At 44.5% G+C, this 18,805-nt stretch overlaps 1 long non-coding RNA gene across 1 annotated transcript; it reads right to left on the bottom strand.

The window, feature by feature from the left end:
* Positions 1 to 28: 28 nt before the first annotated feature.
* Positions 29 to 18,452, bottom strand: LOC116785165. Its single transcript, XR_004356404.1, has 4 exons — positions 18,395 to 18,452; positions 18,117 to 18,309; positions 4,005 to 4,077; positions 29 to 540 (listed from the first exon to the last, which is right to left on the bottom strand). It is a non-coding gene; the product is annotated as an uncharacterized LOC116785165 (long non-coding RNA).
* Positions 18,453 to 18,805: the final 353 nt, after the last annotated feature.

Raw genomic sequence — 18,805 nt, 5'->3', positions numbered from 1 at the left:
TCCCTGGGTTTTTTACTGCAGGGGCACCCAAACAGAACACAAACATGATCTGCATCAAAAAATTTCTGATCTTGGCTGTTCCTGAAAATTCAAAATTATACACAGCATATTTCCCTGTCCCTTGTCCTGGCCAATCTCTTCCCTATTCCCCAGCCTCCAAGACTGGGCTCTCACTTGCACGGCATGAAGAATAGCTGCTGCTGCACTTGCCAGCGTCTCCCAGGTCTCACGATCAACACTTTGAATGCAGCTTTTGTACATGCTCTGTCTCCCTGAGCCCAGCAGTATTCCTGGGCATCGGCACCATCGCTGCAGGCAAATGTCCTCCAGGCAAAGGCTGCAGGAACGAGACTGCAAGAAGTGCTGGCTGAAGAAGTCTCCATTCTGCTGCAGCCCTCCACCTGCGGCGAAATCACCCTGTGCTGCCATGGTGGGGACAGAGGGGGTGGCGAGTTCTTTGCAGATGAGAGTCTACTCGAGGTGCTGCTGGTCGCTGGGCCCGACACAGCTGCTGGTGCGTTTCCCTGCAGCATCAGGAGCCTACATGGAAAAATAACACTGCTAGTGCAAGTGACAGCCACCAATCCCTGGCATGGCCCTGCCTACAGGGGGTCCTGCATACCAAATTGCTCGAGTCAGGTGGTGTTAGAGCAACATAAAGAGATGTTTCAAGCTATGCATTTTACACATTCTATCAAAATTATGGCCATGAAGTCCAAATGCTGGAGGAAGACTGCTGTCAGCAGCATGGGGGAAGTATATCTCTACCCCAGCAGCTGCTTTCCCCATGGCTGTTTGGGCATGGCAGCAGAGGCCAGTCTCTCATCATGCCCACTTGCTGTTGGACCCAGGACAGTGCCTCAGAGTTGTTCCCACTGAACTCAGGGCTGCCACTGCAGCAGGAGCACCACTCCATACATTTGATAACAATGAGCTGTAACATCATATAGGACTTGCACCAAAAGCTACCAAAAAAAAAGAAAAAAAAAAAAAGAAAAAAAAAGAGGGTTAGAATAGTTTGCACCTTTTCAGTACAGACATATCTGGATTTAAGCAGGAGCACTGGGCTAATGATACTGGAGACTGGTGTGTAACCCCTACCTCTAGCACTTCCCACTAGTTTGCAAGTCTGTGCAAACTGTCAAAGGCATAGATAAGATTTTACAACACACCTATGAGTAATTCTGAGCCACAACTCAAACCACAAGACAAATACTTCCAAATCTGCCACCCACTGAGAAAGGAAGGAGAAAAGCAGTTGAAAGAAGTGCTGTTGTAGATAAATTGCCTGCATTTATCATGTTGCTGAGGTACCTCTAGCACTTGCAGCACCTCAGAAAGCCTGAAACTACAGCACAACTCATAATTATGGATGCCAGCACCCAGAAACTTCCTGCCGTGCTCACATCAGCAAGCACATATCCCAAAGGACTGCTGGAGTTGTAGACAGTGCTATAGGATGCAGGGTATATGAGGGCAAAGAAAGTTTGTGCTTAGCCCTTCAGGTTAGTACTACAGGAAAATGTGACAATGTTCACCTTCAGTCCCTGTAGACCGTCTCTTTGCTGGTTTGGTTACTTTCGCTTCAAAACTGCTTTTGACAGAGACTTCAGTTGCCATACTGGGCTTCCTTAAACATATTAGCCCATTTCTTATGGCCTAAGTAAGAGGTAAGAGGGGATTTTGCGGAGCATATTTTAGGACAAGAGGTCAGGATGGCAAGGCAGCAGTAAAATCCCTGTAGAGGCGAGTACTGAAGGATGCCAAACAGAACCACTTTTGAAAATCCACTCATAGGTGCCTCTAAGCTCTGCAAACACAATGACTACCACATGGCAGCTGAGTGAGGCCAGAAGAATCAATCACAGACACAGTTCAGTGTAATTATTACAAAAGAAAAAACGCCTCTGCACTCAATGGAAAAGGGAAAGGCAGAACTCTGTAAGCTTAAAACAAATAACAAAGAATGCCTGTACAAGGCCTTAGGTACCCTACTAACAATGCTGACAATCAAACTTACAATCAGATAAAATGGTATCCTTAAACAAATTTCAATGGAAATTATTCATATTACAGCAAGGTCTAGTAATGTTCTACCCCACACCCAAGTGATTTAATTCAGCTCAAAAGCTGTCAAAGTGTTCATCTGGAGTAAAGGTAGTGTTTGCAGAAAGGCTGAAGTCAGCTGAGAGAGTTAACCCACTTCTGACTTTCATCTTTTTTATTAGCTTAGATAAATCACAGAATATCAAGTTGGAAGAGGACTCAAGGATCCTCTGGTCTAAACTTTCTTGTCAAAAGCACCTAAATTCACAGACTAAAAGTGCTTAGAGAGCTTATAGAGCCTGATTCCCATTACTTTCAAGGGAAGGCAAGCACTAAATGCTTTAAAACCACAAATGTAGGTCTATTTGGGACTGCATACTTGAAAACAAGGACTCTTCCTACCCTCCAGTACCCTTTCGCCCAACCTGGTGTCATCTGCAAACTGACTGAGGGTGCCCTTAATCCCCTCATCCAGACCGTTAATAAAGATATTAAATATGACTGACCCAAACTGGCCCTGGGGAACACCATTTGTGACCAGCTGCCAGCTGGATTTAACTCCATTCATTACCACCACTCTCTGGGCCTGTCCATCCAGGCAGTTTTTTACCCAGGGCAGAGTGTGCACATCCAAGCCATGAGCAGCCAGTTTCTCTGGGAGAGTGCTGTGGGAAATGGTGTCAAAGGCTTTACTAAAGTTTAGGTAGACAACATCCTCAGCCTTTCTCTCATCCACTGAGAGAGTCTCCTTATGATAGAAGGAGATCATGTTGGTCAAGCAGGTCTCCCTATTCATGTTGGCTGAGTCTGATGCCCTACTTGTCCTGCATGTGCTGCGTGATGGCACTCAAGGTGATCTGCTCCATGACCTTCCCTGGCACTGACGTCAGGCTGACAGACCTGTAGTTCCTCAGATCCTCCTTCTGACCCTTCTTGTAGATGGGAGTCACAGCTGCTAACTTTCAGTCACCTGGAACCTCCCCATTTAACCAGGATTGATGATAAACGATTGAAAGTGGCTTGATGACCTCTCCTGCCAGCTCCCTCAGTACCCTTGGATGGATCCCATCTGGCCCCATTGACTTGCATGTGTCTAAGTGGTGTAGCAGGTCACTGACCATTTCCCTTGGGTTATGGGGGCTTCCTTCTGCTCCTCATCCCTGTTTTCCAGCTCAGGGGCCCAGGTATCTGGAGGACAACTGGTCTTACTTTTAAAGACTGAGGCAAAGAAGGCATTAAGTATCTCAGTCTTTTCCTCATCTTTTGTCCTATACTTCCTCCCACATCCAATAAAGGATGGAGATTCTCCTTAGCCCTCCTTTTGTTGCTGGTATATTTACACAAATATTTTTATTGTTTTTTACAAGTTTCTACAAAGAAATTCTTTACTGTGAAGGTGGTGAGGCACTGGAACAGGTCGCCCAGAGAACTTGCGGATGCCCCATCCCTGGAAGGGTTCAAGGCCAGGTTGTATGGGGCCCTGAGCAACCTGGTCTACTGGGAGATGTTCTTGCCAACAGCCAGGGGGTTGGAACTGGATGATCTGTAAGGTCCCTTCCAACCCAAGCTGTTCTATGATTCTATGATTTCACTCCAGCAGCCAGATAAAACTTGGGCTTTGTCCCTTCTAATTTTGCCCCCTAGATAACCTCACAACATCCTCATGGTTGTGAATTGCCTGTGCCTTTTTCCAAAGATGATGAACTCTCACTTTTCCCTGTGTTCCAGTCAAAGCTCTCTGTGGGACTAGTACATAAAGCAGGGATTCAGGTATGTTTTCCTAGGGCTCATTGCATAGGAATAACATCTAAGAAACACATCAGTGGCAATTTTGTCTGGTTAAGATCACCCCCTAAATGAATCTGACCATGCCCCATTGCTTAAGGTATTAAAAATGCCCAAGAGAACATTAGTGTGTCCTGTAGCCAGGATAGAAGCTGCCTCTGCCATGGACTTACCCAAAACACAAAGCCAGGCTTCTCCACAGCTCAGTCTTGTTCCTCGGCAAGGCTGTTCTGCCAAACTAGCATGCTGTGAAGTGTAACCAGAAAGGGCATTACTTATGGCACTATCTTTGTGGTCCCCAAAGGCTTAATTGCCAAAATTCAGGACATAGATCCTATTTAAGGCCAGGTATGCGATATGGAAAATCCCGAATGTAAAGCCACCCCTTTCTCCCTTGCACTGAAATCACTGCAACTGGAATGATACCAGCAAAGCAATGTGCCTGCAGCCTGGGGGAGCTCTGGGTGTGCAGGATTCATCTTCTGCCACTGCTGTAGGAGCATGAAAAACAAGCTGGTGCCATTCTCAGTACCGTGGAGACCAGTGGCAGTCATTCACTGCTGAGTGAAAAAAGGTGTTACAAAATGACTTTCTGAAGAGGGAAAACGAACACAGCTGCATTTTAACAGCTCCAGGCCCTGGTGATGTTTCACCAGACAGTAACTACACTCCTTGTCATCCTTCTGCTGGGTTAATCAAAAGGAAATGCATCCTCTGGAATTTTCAGCTTCTCGGAATCATTAGCACCCAGTAAATGAAAACAGAGACAATTTAATGCTACAATTACTTTCTTTCCCAACCAACAAGCTGTCTTCCCAGTGCAGTAAAAGTACAGTATCATTATGTGAAACGTGCTGATGCCAACAACCCTACAGAGCCCCTCAGGATTGGAGCTACTGTGGAGGTTGAACCTAGTATCTCACCAAAGGCTTGTTGGGAGGGTAAAATTAAATTGGAGTGATGACTCCAATTTGGGGCTTTTTTGACCACCTTACAGGGTCATAATGCGCCTGTGGCATAAAGGTTTGATGCAGAGTAAAAAGCCATCTCCCTATGGAACTGGGCAGTTTCCCCAGGCCTGCAGGAGAATCCCAATGCAGATCCTTGTGCTACTAATTGCATCTCTCCCCATTCTCCCAAGTTCTTGGTGTCAAAGTCGCTTAGGTTAGACACACAGCTTACAAGAAGTGCTCCTGTATTTTTCTGCACAAAGAATACAAGTGAGATTACACATCCAAAACCAATTTTCTCTTACAGTTGAATTTACTGTTTTGAGGAGTTTCTGAAGCAGCGAAACTTGCTTCCTCAAATATTTACTGTGCATGGCAAGGAGTACAGATATAAACGATGTAATGTTAAAAGCGTCGCCCACACAATGCTCTTATTACAAGTTCTGCCTCAGCTTTTATATGGAAAGTCTGAAAGGTTCAATGCCCCTATCAAAAGCTCCTGCAATGGCTGTTCTTCAGCAGAGCAGGGTTGCTCAGCTGTGAAACAAGAGTTACCACAAGCAGCAGCTTACCCAGGGCAGCAAATGAAAAGTTAGGAATAAGCTGATCTGAATGCCAAACCACACTAGCTCCTTCAAAAAGCACTTGAACAATTACTCATTCCAGATCTAATGAGGTGTAGTGCTGGACACTACAGATATTTGATTACTGTACACAGGTTTGCTCCCCCTGAGTGCTGTGATGGTTTCTGTTGGAGCTGTGGGCCAGAGACAATGAGGAGAGAAGAAGCCAAGTACACTGACACACGTTTGCCTCGAGCATAACCCAGCCTTGACCAAAAGCCCATGTCTTGAAATATTAGGTCAGCTCTTTGTTGACTCATGTTGGTTTGTTGTAAAAGAATTTTCCTTAGGAATGTCAGGCTCGTCTTCCTCAGTACCTTCCTCTCAGCAGCCTTGGGGAGAGTGGTCTCCCACCCCATACTGCTGTGTGAAGCCATCCCAGAGGGCTACTAAAATATGATCCCTGGCCAGTAGTTTTCTCCTACCAGAGCCCTGCATACTGTTCCATACATCTTTCATAAAGGCCCAAGCCAGCTCCAAGCACTCTAACTACAGCAGGTTTTCACAAACAGCTGCAGAAATCCAAGATAATTCCAAGTGAGCATCCTAACAGTTTCCTCCTATTCCTGACAGGAAATTTCTCAATGATCTGAAGCAATTTCATTCAGATGCAACATAGGATATGACTTTTGTATTGAAATTTTTCATGATGAGTAACAAGCATGGGGTACAGGGCTGATATACAAAAGCAGAAACATATCCTATAAAGTGACCGGTTTAATTGTTCATTTTATTCCTCTTTTATCCATCCCACTCAAGTCCCAGTGCTGTTCTTAGAGCTGTAGGAACTTTGAAATACAAGAGTTCCCACTGCTCAGAATTTATTGCCCAGTCTTCACAGTATTTAAGCACCTCTATCTTTTTCAGGGCCTAGGTCCTCCATTCATGCATCACTGAAATATTTAAAGCCTCCATTCACCTAACCTACAAGGTATCACATAACTCCACATCCCTAGAGTGCCTAAGTGTTCACAGGCTGATGCCTGCAGAGGCTGTCTTGCACCTGACTGGATGCTGAGAGCCCCACACCATGGTGCCCAGAGGACCCAATGCAGGACAAACACCTATTTTCCAATACCTGCCAGCTGGCAGCATCTACCCTGGGTGAACCAGAAGCCACCAAGAGGTAAAGGAGTAATAGGCTGTTTCTGCAGCAAACTGAAATGCTTACAAGAAGGAAGACAAAAAAGAGCCTCCAGATGTGAACGTGCCACGCATTGGAGCAGGCTGACAAAACCTTGTGATGGTTTGGCTCACTGATCTGACAGAAAACACCACATATTTCCCAAATGCCATCAATTCCATTGTCCAAAATGAACAAAGCCAAAGAAGGGAATGAAAAGTGGAAGTCTGCAGAAGCAGGGCTAACTCTGCTGCCAATTCATTGCCTGGCCTGCAGAGAAATATAAATCTTAGGGCCAGAAAAATGTTTAGGACCTCTGCAGGTCACAGATTTTGAGGAAGGGAGCTTTAGTTTCTTACAGAGCACTATCTCCCACTGAAAATGCAAATGATGATTGGAAGCTTTGCAAAGCTTTCAAAGGCCCTGGGGTGACAGATAATCCAGAAATATGAGCAGCTACCATTGTCATTACAGCAGCAGTCTCTGCAGCAGAGCCCTGGCTTGCTAAATTGTTAGGGGTGAGGGAGTATGGATATTGCCAGGAAGAAAGAGGAAGAAAAATAAGTAAAGCAAAAGCACTCTCCAGAGAGAGATAGAAACAGAGGGGGAAAGGAACCTGCAAACAACTCTCTTAATGAGCAGAGTCCCTGCACCTCAGTCCTTCAGAGAGTTTGGTTTGTCCTCCCTCTGCTGTTGTGGTAGGCTGGCATCTCCACACCACAAAAAAGATACAAGATGTGTTAGAGTGCAGATCTTCCCTCCTTACCCTACTACATCTTTCCCAGATCAAATTTTCAGAGATTCATACTGTTAGTAATAAACCATTTGAAAACAGAGGCTAGCCTGCAGGCAAGTTTCTTCATCAGAGTGAAAGCACTTTGAGACTAGGCATTTATGTATCAAAAAACCTGTAAGCTCACTGAAGTTCACTTCTTCTCTCCTTGCTTGGAGTAAAATAATTCTACTTGTCCCCTACATCCTTTGGAGTGAGGCACCAATGTTAAGTTTAGTGAAACACGGTAGTTTAAACCATTGGCAACAAGAGACTTCATCCTGCAGGGATTAGCCCAGGAGCCAAATAACACTGATCTAAATCCCAGCAGAGGCCAATACAGAAACTTGATTTGGGTTAGGACTTCATTGATGCTACCTGGAAAATAACAGTGTGAGCCTGGGAAGGACAAAGGTGGAATTTTTGCTTTTTGGCTCCATTCAGAGCAAGGGACTTTGAGCAGGAGGTGAGTTGGGACTTGCCCGTTTGCCCTCACACAGTGGCAAAGGGAGCCCAGGGAGCCCAAGGGCAGTACCTGAGCTGAGGTAGGAGCTCTTGTTCTGCCTCCCATGGTGTGGCAGAAGCCAGGCTGTTGCTCTTCTTATGAAAAGAAGCTTCCCTGTCAATAAGCAACCCTGTGTGCTCTGCAGCTCCTGCCTGTCCTCCTCTCCCCTCCTTCCATCCACCACCCTAAGCCCTGATCTTCTTCCACACCTCTGAGGGCTGTGTCTCTTTTAATGACACCTAAACTCCCAGGCACACAGCTGGAGTCACACAGCAGAAGCTTCCCTCCTATGGTTTTAAAGACGTTTTGAAAAGAGAAAGATAAAAGGAAGAATCATCAAATCTTTCTCCCAGGTTTTATTGCTTTCTGGGAGAGATGCTTGCATCAAGAAACCTCCACCAGAGCACAGCAAAAGCAACCCCAATGCCTGGCTCTTGCCAGCCCCTGCCAGAGCACCACCTTGCTGAGAAAGCAACAGCACACAAGACAGGGCTGTCCACCAACCTCATTCATGCATGTCCTTCACTTTGGAAATCCAGCTCCACGTTGTTAAGCTTGTAATCCCTCCAGGAGCTATAAAGCAGGTTGCCTCCCACAAGGGAGCAAGGAATTCTTCTGCTCCAGACCCTGTGCTTCCCAAACTGGAAGCAGGGATAGACATTTGTCAAGCCAGACCCCTTCTCCAGCAGGACAGCAGGCTCCCACTTCCAGGTGTTTGAGCTCTGCAGGTGAACAGTGTCAAGTACCAGGAATAAACAAGGCTGCATAGCAACAACTTCTCTGAAGAAATCTTGAGATGCAAGGAATGTCTTGTGCTGCAGCCACAAGCACCCGAGGGACCTCAACAGAACCCAGACCTTCAGTCAGGGGCACACACCAAATGGTGACACACTCCCAGTCCCTCACTGCCTGCTCGTGGTCCCTGTGCAAGGATCATCCTAAAGCTTTCCACAGTGTGCAAGCAAACAGCAAAGTGTGCATCTGCTGGAAACTGAGAAAAGGGAGGGGGAGGCTTCCACCCTCTTCGCTGCAATATTTGATAACATCTCTACAAGGTAAATTGTTCCAGTGTGAGCTTGGATCCCCCCTCAGTTAGATCAGTGATCATACCAGCCCTACAGAAAGCATCACATTCAGGCAAGATTAGGAAAAGAGGAGAACTAATTCCTCCAACATGGCATGGTCACAGTCTCTGTGATCTCCACTAAATGCTACCAAACTGTAATTTTCTACCACCCCCATTACAAATATTTTATGCCTCTCCCCTGTGCTGTGGATAATTGTGCAATATGCAGTGCAGAGCAGCAATATTGTGCATTGTTTTGTTGTTATGCTCAATCAAAAGCTACTTTCAAATGTAAAAATAATAATTATTTCATCATTTCCATGTCTAGTTTGGAAATTTTCCGTAACAAGGTCACTACTGGCTGTTTTTATAAACATTCATGTACATTAAAAAAGAAATTCTCTGCAGAGGTGCAAGGGCTCACATGAGGTTCTCTGTTAATCTCTCAGCCCATGTCTTTACAATTATATGGATGGAGGTGTCCACACGACTACTATGAGACAAAGAATTCAGACACTAAGTCTTGAGCAACTATATCCAACCTGCAAGTCAACAGGCAAGTGGAAAGGGACTCTTTAGCTGTAAAAATGTGCAATAATTCAGTTCCTACAGGGGGCAAAAAGAACCACAGAAAACCCCTCTGCAGGAGTTAGCAGTCCTTCTCTACCTACTAGAGGCAGCACACACACCCTTTTGTGGTTTGGGAAGGTGACTGTCACCTCACTTGGTAAAAAGTAGCCACTCCGTTGCTACCATCACTGTAGGAGTAAAAGATTCAGCCTTACAATGAGTCACCTTAAACTACACAATTCTCTCAGCTTCTCCAAGGCTGAGTGATCAGATATGTGAGAAAATAACCCTATATATCGCAGAATGGCAGAAAATGAGCTGACTGCAGCAAATGGATCTCCAAATGTGACATCTCCTGCATCAAATGGGAGGATTCTCCTGAAAAGCTTCTCCCTTTTGCTACCAGGAAGACGTAGAAGACTGCCCTTGGACTTCAGCACTGCTTTAGACCTCAGGAGACACAAAGAAAATTAAGTTTCAGCTGTGTTGCAGGCAAGAGTAAACCTGCTCCAGCTCCTGCCAGCAAAGCAGAAATGCTGCTTTTTCACCTTTCTCCTTTAAAGTGGGAAATTTTTCTGTATACATATATGCACCTAACACAGCTGCCACAGACATCAGCTGGAGATGTTGCTATAGAATAGCAATGTCAGTAGCTATTCATAGGACTTTCCCCAGTACAGTGTTTGGTCCTTCTCTTTAATTAAGGGGCCTGCAACAAGCTGCTAGCTCATCTTTAGTGAAAAAGTTAAGCTCCTGGCTGTCTCAAAATGAGCACTTTTACAAAGAAATAGCAGCACTGAAAAGTGTGACTTTCATCAAATCACCAAAAGTGACAAAAGTAGAGCAAAATTGGAGAGCCAGTCAGACTGAGACCACCCAGGAGCATCTAATGTCCAGCCTCTCTCCCTGAGCACCTGCTTACTCTTCTTTCTTTTGACTCAGTAAAACTGAAGGTGATGGAACACAGTCAATGAAAGGGAAGAACCTATATGCTTAGCCTTAAAAACGGTGACCCAAAGTTTTATTTCATACTTTCTGAGAGGAATAAAAAAATTGCAGCTGTCCTCAGGGAACAGAGTACCTTCCCTCCTGGGTCACACCTACTTCACCTCCAACAGCATCACCCATGTGCACATCCTGTTATAACACATTATGTTCCATGGGGAAGGAGCAGTGTCCACGTGCTCACATGCATCCTGGAAATAAACCTGGTGATGGCTATCTTGTCCTTCCTTGAGACAGCCATGGGATAAACCTTGCTACAGGGTCCAACCCTCTCTCTCATCCATCCATAGCACCTCAAAGCAGTCCCATTCCCCCCCCAGGCAAAGAACAGTCCGATCATTCCTCACAAGTTAACAAAACAAATTGCCTTGAAATCCCCTTTCTATAAACATGAAATGTGGCCCCACTTTCAACAAACACATCCAGGGCTTATTTGGCTAAACCTCTGCACTCTGCTTTGAAGCCTCTGGGCATCACAGGCAGGAGCCCAGGGCTAAGCAGGGCTTTTTCCCCTTTCCACAGCAGCGATGGAAATCTTGTCACCTTACATGCTTGTATCCAGAAACTTGCTCAGCTATTCCTCTTTCTTTCACTTGCTGAGCAGCACAGCGCTTCACAGCAGCCTCCTGGCACACAGACAGCTTGTTTTCTGTTCACAGAAACCTCTGCTGGATTGTGAGCCCTTGGGCTTTCCCATGGCAACCTTGTTTGTGCATTGGGCAAGGGACATCAATAATGCATGGCATCCGAGGCCATGAGGGAAACGGCTCAAGCACACAGTGCAAATGTTAATTAGAGCCTAGCAGACAGGTCTGAAGCCAGCAAGCTTAAACAGACCTTCTGGTTACATGACCAACAGCAGCAGGTTATTAATTTAGTGCTGGAGATGCCAATGAAGCTTTGTAGACTAGTAGGAAAGACACAACTATCAGTAACAAGTACAAGCTGTTCTCCAAAGCCTCCTCAGCTGATAAAAATTGACGTGAGCTGAAATACCAACATAGAGGAAGGGTGGGTATGAAGGTTTTTCATATTTAAAATGTTCATTTTTATCAGTTCTGAATTCTGAGGGACAGGAAAAGAGAGAAAAAGGCTGGACAGAAAACAAAAGAATACAGATACTGCTATATATGCCTCTGTTTTGCCCAGCCTTGAGGAGCATCCAGAACTCCTTGGCTTTTCCTTATTCTTTAGGCACTGTCCCCTTATCAGTAGGGTCCTGAGGACCTGAAGACAGGTACTACCCTCTACAAACGTTCCTCCACCAAGTGCTGGAATGAAAAATAAATTAAATTATCCAAAGAGTGACAAGAGAGTTGTGCAGGTTATGCACCCCAATGGCACAAAAGGCAAGCAGAGAGGATCTGTTAAGATAGAAGAACAAGCAAGGTAGAAAAACCTGTGCTTCAGCATCTACATTCTCAGGGAGCACTGTTGTGGGATACTGTCACACCACTGTGTGTTGAGGCCAATACTTGAAACAAAAATCTCAGGAAAACAGTGTTTCAGTTTGCTTAAAGGAGATGTGTGTAAACAGAGCTCGTGAAAGAAAATGGGAAAGGAAACGACCACTTTACACTTTAAAGCCTAAACACAAAGACTCAGACACACTAAGGTCAGGGGAAATTATGGCATCAATACATTGACTCAGAATTATATTGCATCTTCCCTCTAAAGAGCCTACAGCAGTTTTCATTGCCACAAGTGGCACTTAACATTTCTTCATGAGGTGATATACACAGTGTTAAGATACACTGGGAAATTGAGCACTCCAGAACTCTCTTAGGACCTCAATAAAGAAACTGCAAAGAGACCAGCAGTTCTCTTTTCTGGTGACAGCTCTCTGTGGCAGGGAAACAGCTGGGATTGGGTCAGCTGAAATGCTGAGGCCTTTCAAAAAGAAGTCAAAACCCGGAGGTACTATATTAAGAGCTGCCAGATAAACATTATCACAGCTTTACTTGTGGGGATCAGGGTCTTTCAGATCAACAGATACAGTATCTTGCCTACAGCTTGCCAAATTTTTCTGATAGAGAACACAGTGATTACACAAAATTGATGTGATCTGTGAAAATATGCTTTTTTCAACTATTTCTGTAAGTTTCAGGATGGCACGTTTGATACTTTTTCTCAAATTCTTCCATGGTATTATAGAATTATCTCCATTTTGAGTAACCCTAATTCTATGCAGTGAAAACCTATCTGTGTACCACCTACCTCAGGCACATTTCCAGATCAGACTTTGATGAGACAAAAGCCTACTTCCAGTGCTTCTTCAGTATAGCAGGGGACTAGAAATTGCTGTATGCCTGGGAAATCATAGACGGTAATAGAAAATATTTTAACTCCTGTAAGAGTTGTAAAAAACTCATGATACAAAGGGATGTAGGCAAATATGCTCTGAGCTGTAAGTGTGCCCTGGAGGAGAAGGATGAGATGTGCCAGATACAAGCACCTCACAGCACCAATCCCCAGTGAGGACCCAAAAAGTGGAACAAAGACCTCCATGAGGCAGCAGAAGATCAGCCCAGTTTAGGATTGTCCAGAGCCCCTCTAACGCCCTCTGGTGATCCAGGGCGCTGGACCACCACAAACACTCACTGTGCTTTGCCTCCTAATTCATTCAGGATCATGTGGTTCTAAACTAAGGCCCCTTGGTTCCCCACGTTGCTAATCTAGTTAAGTGCATATGGCTAATGGCAGGTTTTAGCTCACTGCCAAGCACATCATCTCATGTCTTTTTGCTCTGGCTACCTGAAGAGTCAGCAGCCACACGAAGCCACACCTCATGTGGGGATGCAGAGAAACCAGCTGCCACCTCCTGCTGTCCACTACAAGTCTACTTTCATTTGCTTTACCAAAATAGAATGTTTTTCTGTAACAGGGAGAGTGAAGAACAAAATCAAAAACAAACAAACAAACAACTTGTCACCTGAGGACACTCTTCAAAAAGTCCCAGAGCAGATGGACACAGGAGAAACAAGGAAAAAAAAAGACTTTGGTTCTTATACAGACATCTCAAAAACAGGGCCACTGAGGTAATTTGCTAACCAAGTGTATGCAAATACACCTCACATTCCTGGGGGTTAGATAGGAACAAAAAGGCCAAAGTCTTCTCCACAGATTTATCACAATTTAGCACAAATAATTTTGAAAACTGAGCCCAACTGCTATGTTTTTACTGAATGCCCTGTCTCATGAATGTCAGCAGGTTCCTGTTCAGCTGGAGGCAGATCTGGGCTGCTGCACCTCTAAGTGGGCAGGCAAACTCCATGAGCTTCACCAACACTGTACCAAGGACCACTATCAGAGAGCAACACCCAGCTCTAACTGCAGCCCTGCCATGCCCACTCTGCTGCTCAAAGTGAGGGTTCAGTGAAAGGCTACAGGCCCTGATGCTTTGCTTTTAAGTGCTTCAGCGAGCTGCTGTACAGAGTGAGGCAGCTGCACAACATCAAAGCTGCACAGAAAATAAAACGCTTTCCCACGACACCACATTAAAGCCAAGGCAAGGACCTAGAACTGAGTCCCAGTGATGCAGAGTTCATTCCTCAGACTTTAAAATCACTCTGCTCTTACAGAAAGATTAGTTGCATTTTTCCCAAGAGCCCCTCTTTTCTTCTCAATACCATTCATCTGCCAAGCAGCAAATCTGTCAGCACAGTTCGGGGCACAGTGCTGCGGTTTCAGGACTGCATTTCTAATTTGAAGGACTCAAAGATTACAAGCAGAGAGAACACACAACCTCAAAACCTGTAAAATAACAGGTACCTTCATGGCAACAGAGATCACCATGGAGATGAAAGATGAAGGTGCAAGATAGGCATGTTTAGAAGCTCATGCTTTCCCACATCTTCTAACAGGTGACAGTCACCAAACCATGCTTGGAGTGCTGGACCTGCTAAGCCCCCTCAGTACTCCCTTAGCACAGCACAGGTCAGATGGCAGCTGGCCCTGAATGTGTTGGAGTTAAAGAGACACAGAGAAGCAGAGCTCTTTCTTTAAGTCTCATAAACAGCTCGAAAAGTTTTCCTTCAACACATTTCTGAAAGAGAAAAAGGTGTGATCATTTGGACAGAAAAATAAAAGTGCTGGCAAATGAGAAGATTTGTTCAGGCTGTTGAACATCCGTGTAATGAAGGTGATGGAGACTTGACTTGAACTGGTGATAGAGGTAAGAGAAATTAGCCCTGCAGCTTGTTTTACCTTCCATCAACTTTGAAGAGGTCCTGAAAAACACCTTCAGCTTCCATCAATTCCTGGTAAGTGCTTGGCAAAGCACATACTGCCAGATGGAGGATATCCAGACCCATACACAGGTAACAGCCTGTCTGAAACAGAGTGATGTAACAGCTTCTTCCTCAGTCTCCTGTACTGGAGGATGTCACGACAAAATAAACACTGAGACAAGACTCAATGAGGAAGGATCCCATTTCCTTGTTAATGACTTTCAATTCAAATCCTCTACAACTGCAGAAATTAGCTACCTGAGCACTATGGAAAGGAAAAATGGGCACAGGTTGGTGGATTTTTCTTTAAAAGAGGCCCCCAGAAAATCCTAGTATTTACAGACCACAATAAATTCATAGAGAAGACTGCAGTGGTATATGGATATATTTCCCTTCTCACCTTCACTATTTAAACAAAACTCTGTGCCTATGGCGGAGAAAAATTTGACTACCTGAATTTAAGGCGTATTAAAGGGGTGGTAGGTTTGCTCTTGTGGGGGTTTTTTGTTTGTTTGTTTGTATCATTTATATCGAAGCTCTTGAAATAAAATTTTATAGGATGTAATTCTGCCTTCTTTTCCCTTCACTGAACCTGCTGAGGATGGCAGGGGGAAATATTAGGAATTAGAGGACCAAATCTGACCCCACTGAAATCAAACAGCCAGCGTGCCCAGCCTTGTGGACATTTTGAGAAACAGCTCCTCTTCTGAATCACATTATCCCTGTCAGTCTTGGGTAGAAAATTATTTCCAGTCACTAGTCCACAGCAGACGATAATAACAAATGAAAAATAGCCAAGCTATGGTTTACACTAGATGCCAGAAATGAAGTATGGTGGAATTCTGTGGGCAGAGTGGGAGAACTGAGGAGGAATGGTTTTGTGCCTGCCTGCTCTGAGGCGGCGGCAGCACCATGGGTACAGCTCATTAAGCAGACGGCTCTTTTTCACCGAGCTGGTACTTGTGTGTTGAACTTTTTGTACGATGAGTTTGCTCCTAAAAAGAGGCAAACGACTAGTGCATTGAAATGCCATGAATCCCTTGTTGGCAGAGCGCGAAGCAATTAAAGCCTCCATGCCTCCTGACTGCACCCTGAGGCAGGCAGGTAATGGAAACATCAGTACATTTAGAAGAGACCCCATGAGTGCCAAAAAAAGGAGAATTTGCAGGCAGGGACTAAAACGTCATGTGGAACTACAGGTGGTTGTCAAGCAGTTTGTGGACCCCAAGCCACCCGCTCCTCAGGGTCTGCAAAGTAAATCCCACATGGCCTCACCAAGAACAGGGGTGAGAGGCTCAGTAGGGTGCTGTATTTTGCAGTTTGTACCCTCTCATGTCCTCTCTGCACTCCAGCTGCAACAGTACATTCTTCCCCACATCTTGCTGACTGTCTTGCCCAGCTACACTGCAGGCTTGCTCAGGCTGGAGATCCTTTCTGTAGTGTTTTCCTCACAAACAAGGGAAGTTCAGCAGCACACACTGCCTCCACCACACATTTTTCTGCAAGAAATTCTCAGTATTCAGCCACGGATAAGAAAACATTTCGGTAAAATAGCCAAGTAGGATCATCCCTTCTTTGCACAGGGGGAAAGTGAGGCACAGAACTCAGAAACATAAGTTTTTTCAGCCTTGACATTCACTGGTTTCCCATCACTCAGTCCTTAGATACTTTGGATACCACTGTGATAGCTTTAGCTGCTAAGGAAACAAATCTGTTTTCAGACACCTTACTCATGCTGTGTCACTCAATTCCTCATCTGAGTGAGGGCGATTATGTTGGCGGTTTCACCATTATCTTAAAGCAAAGCCAGGACTTCACCATCTTTCCTGAACATAAAATTCCATCACCTTGTTCACAATGTTTTCTGAGACTTTAGAGAGGCATTTTACAAAACATGTTGCCTTTCAAGAAATGAGAGGACTAAGAGATGAGTTTCCCACAGAGAATAGCTTTGTGCTCTGCTGTGAGGCATCAAGAGCTGCTACATATAAATAGGGGCATTTCTTCATGCTGAATTTGATGATTTTTTGAGTAGTTACTGAAAGACAGTAGAGACTTGCATTGCTTGTGTATAGCAGTAGTGATATCAGCATCTAAACAAAAAGGTGTCCTTGAAATCTGAGTCTAATGGCAAGCTTAATACTGTGACAGGCTCCACTGGAGGCTCAGGCAGGTTCATTTTTCCTCTCTACAACTGCCAAAGATCTCTGGGTCTGTGGCACAAACATTGACCATGAATTTGTAATAAACCCTAGGAGTGATTGATTCTGGGTGCTCAAGTTTTTTTGGTTTTGGGTTTGTTTTGTTGTTTGGGATTTTTTTAAACCATAGGAAACTATGAGAAGAGATGACAGTTTAGGTCTTAACTCATTCCTATTAGTGCTAACAGCAAACCTATAATTAATTTTAAATGTCAAGGAAAAAAACCTCAGCACACAAACTAAAAGATGGAATAAAGCTTGTTTATGTAGGCTATTGTCTATACATTTTTTAAAAGATGCAATAAAAACCTTCACTGGAAATATATTCCTCAATAAAAATACAATTTCTCTCAAAACACATAGATTGGTTGTGATCTTTTATTTTCCACAGAACAGGAAAAAAAGATCAGAACAATTTTCATCTAAACAGTAGTTGAGATGTTCGGAAACATTTGACAAAGCCATGCAAACACCTGAAAGAAACCAGAAAACTCACAAGCCCCTATTTTTACTTGCTTGTCTTATTAAGTTTCCACTAAAATATATATATTTTTGGGGTAGTACTGTTGTTGTAAACTTAAAATTTTAAAAGTTTCCTAGAAAAGCTACAGCTTCCAAGAGGAAGTTGTCAGCCTACCTTTTTCTTAAAGCAAAAGAATGGCTTACTGTGATCTCAACTGGTCCCAAGAGCTCTGAAAGGGACATGGTGCACACAAGAATTGCACACACTCCTGCAATCCAGATTGAAACAGCATTCAAAGCCTTGCCTGGGGCAGACCAAAATGTGGCACCCTCCTCATGCTGGCCAAAAACCCAGCTGCTGTCATTTCAGCATCTGAGTGGTCTTCACAGTGTGAAGAGACATGCAGCAGACTGTTTCTTTGAGGATCAGTGCCACTGGCTACAGCCTGCTTTTTCAGAAGTGTCAGAATTTTGTGTACCAGCCCTTAGATATAAAACATATCTGCTACAGAGCCATCAGTGCATCACCACAGGAGACAGGGAAGGAGCTAACATACATTGAATCCAGTTTTCATGTGCACTTTGCTAGGAATAACAAAGCCTATTATAATCCTGCATTTACATCTTTAAATTTTTTTTTTGAAACTGTGACTCAAATGCTAACATGTAAAATCTACTCCCATGCATCTAGCCAAGGAGTCTAAGTTTGTTTTGGTGAAGGGCATTAGCCACAAAGCAAATAATGCATTTGCTGCATGAATTACAAGAGGGAGACCTACCTTCATGATTGTTTTCTGTTTATATGCCTCCATTAGTATCCAGGGAAGTTTAACCTGAGCTGGGGTACATGGCATGGTCAAGTCCTCAGGTTTCAGCACCTCTCTGGCCATCCATCAGACTGCAACTTCTCAGCAATTCAGTCCCGAGGCATTAAGCTGTCACAGCTCACTATGAAATTAGAATTGATGACACCTAAGTAGATTCATTAATGCATTAGGCAAATGCTATCTGATTGGTTCCTTTTTTTAGAGGTTTGGCGAGCAGCGTGCAAACAAACCTGGAGAATGATGCTCCCAGGGGAGGGCAGGCAGCTCGCCAGTCTTCTTTCTTAAACAGAGGTAAGAAAGTGTCAGCCCCACAAAGCTGAACTAGAAGAATTTACAACCTACTGCTTGCCTCAAGACAGCAAAACACAGAAGATGGCATCAGTTGTTTCTGTCTTCTGGAGGGGTGATGCAGTTCCCATACGTGTCACAGCACACACAGCATTTCAACTGTAAAGGAAACGTGGCATTAATCATGACCAAAACAAATCCCAATGGAGTACCTGTCCCTGGTATGGGGACTAAAAGACAAACCAGCTCTAGGTTAATCTTCAGGACCATCCAGGAGATATTCTCACCATCCTTAACCACGTGGCTGCTGGCTATGCAGCTGCACTGACTTACCTTGTTCACTGCTTCTCCAG

The sequence above is a fragment of the Chiroxiphia lanceolata genome, chromosome 3, assembly GCF_009829145.1.
Source record: "Chiroxiphia lanceolata isolate bChiLan1 chromosome 3, bChiLan1.pri, whole genome shotgun sequence".
Taxonomy (NCBI): Eukaryota; Metazoa; Chordata; class Aves; order Passeriformes; family Pipridae; genus Chiroxiphia; species Chiroxiphia lanceolata.
The sequence above is the reverse complement of the archived record's forward strand: the minus strand, read 5'-3'. Positions and strand labels throughout refer to the sequence as shown.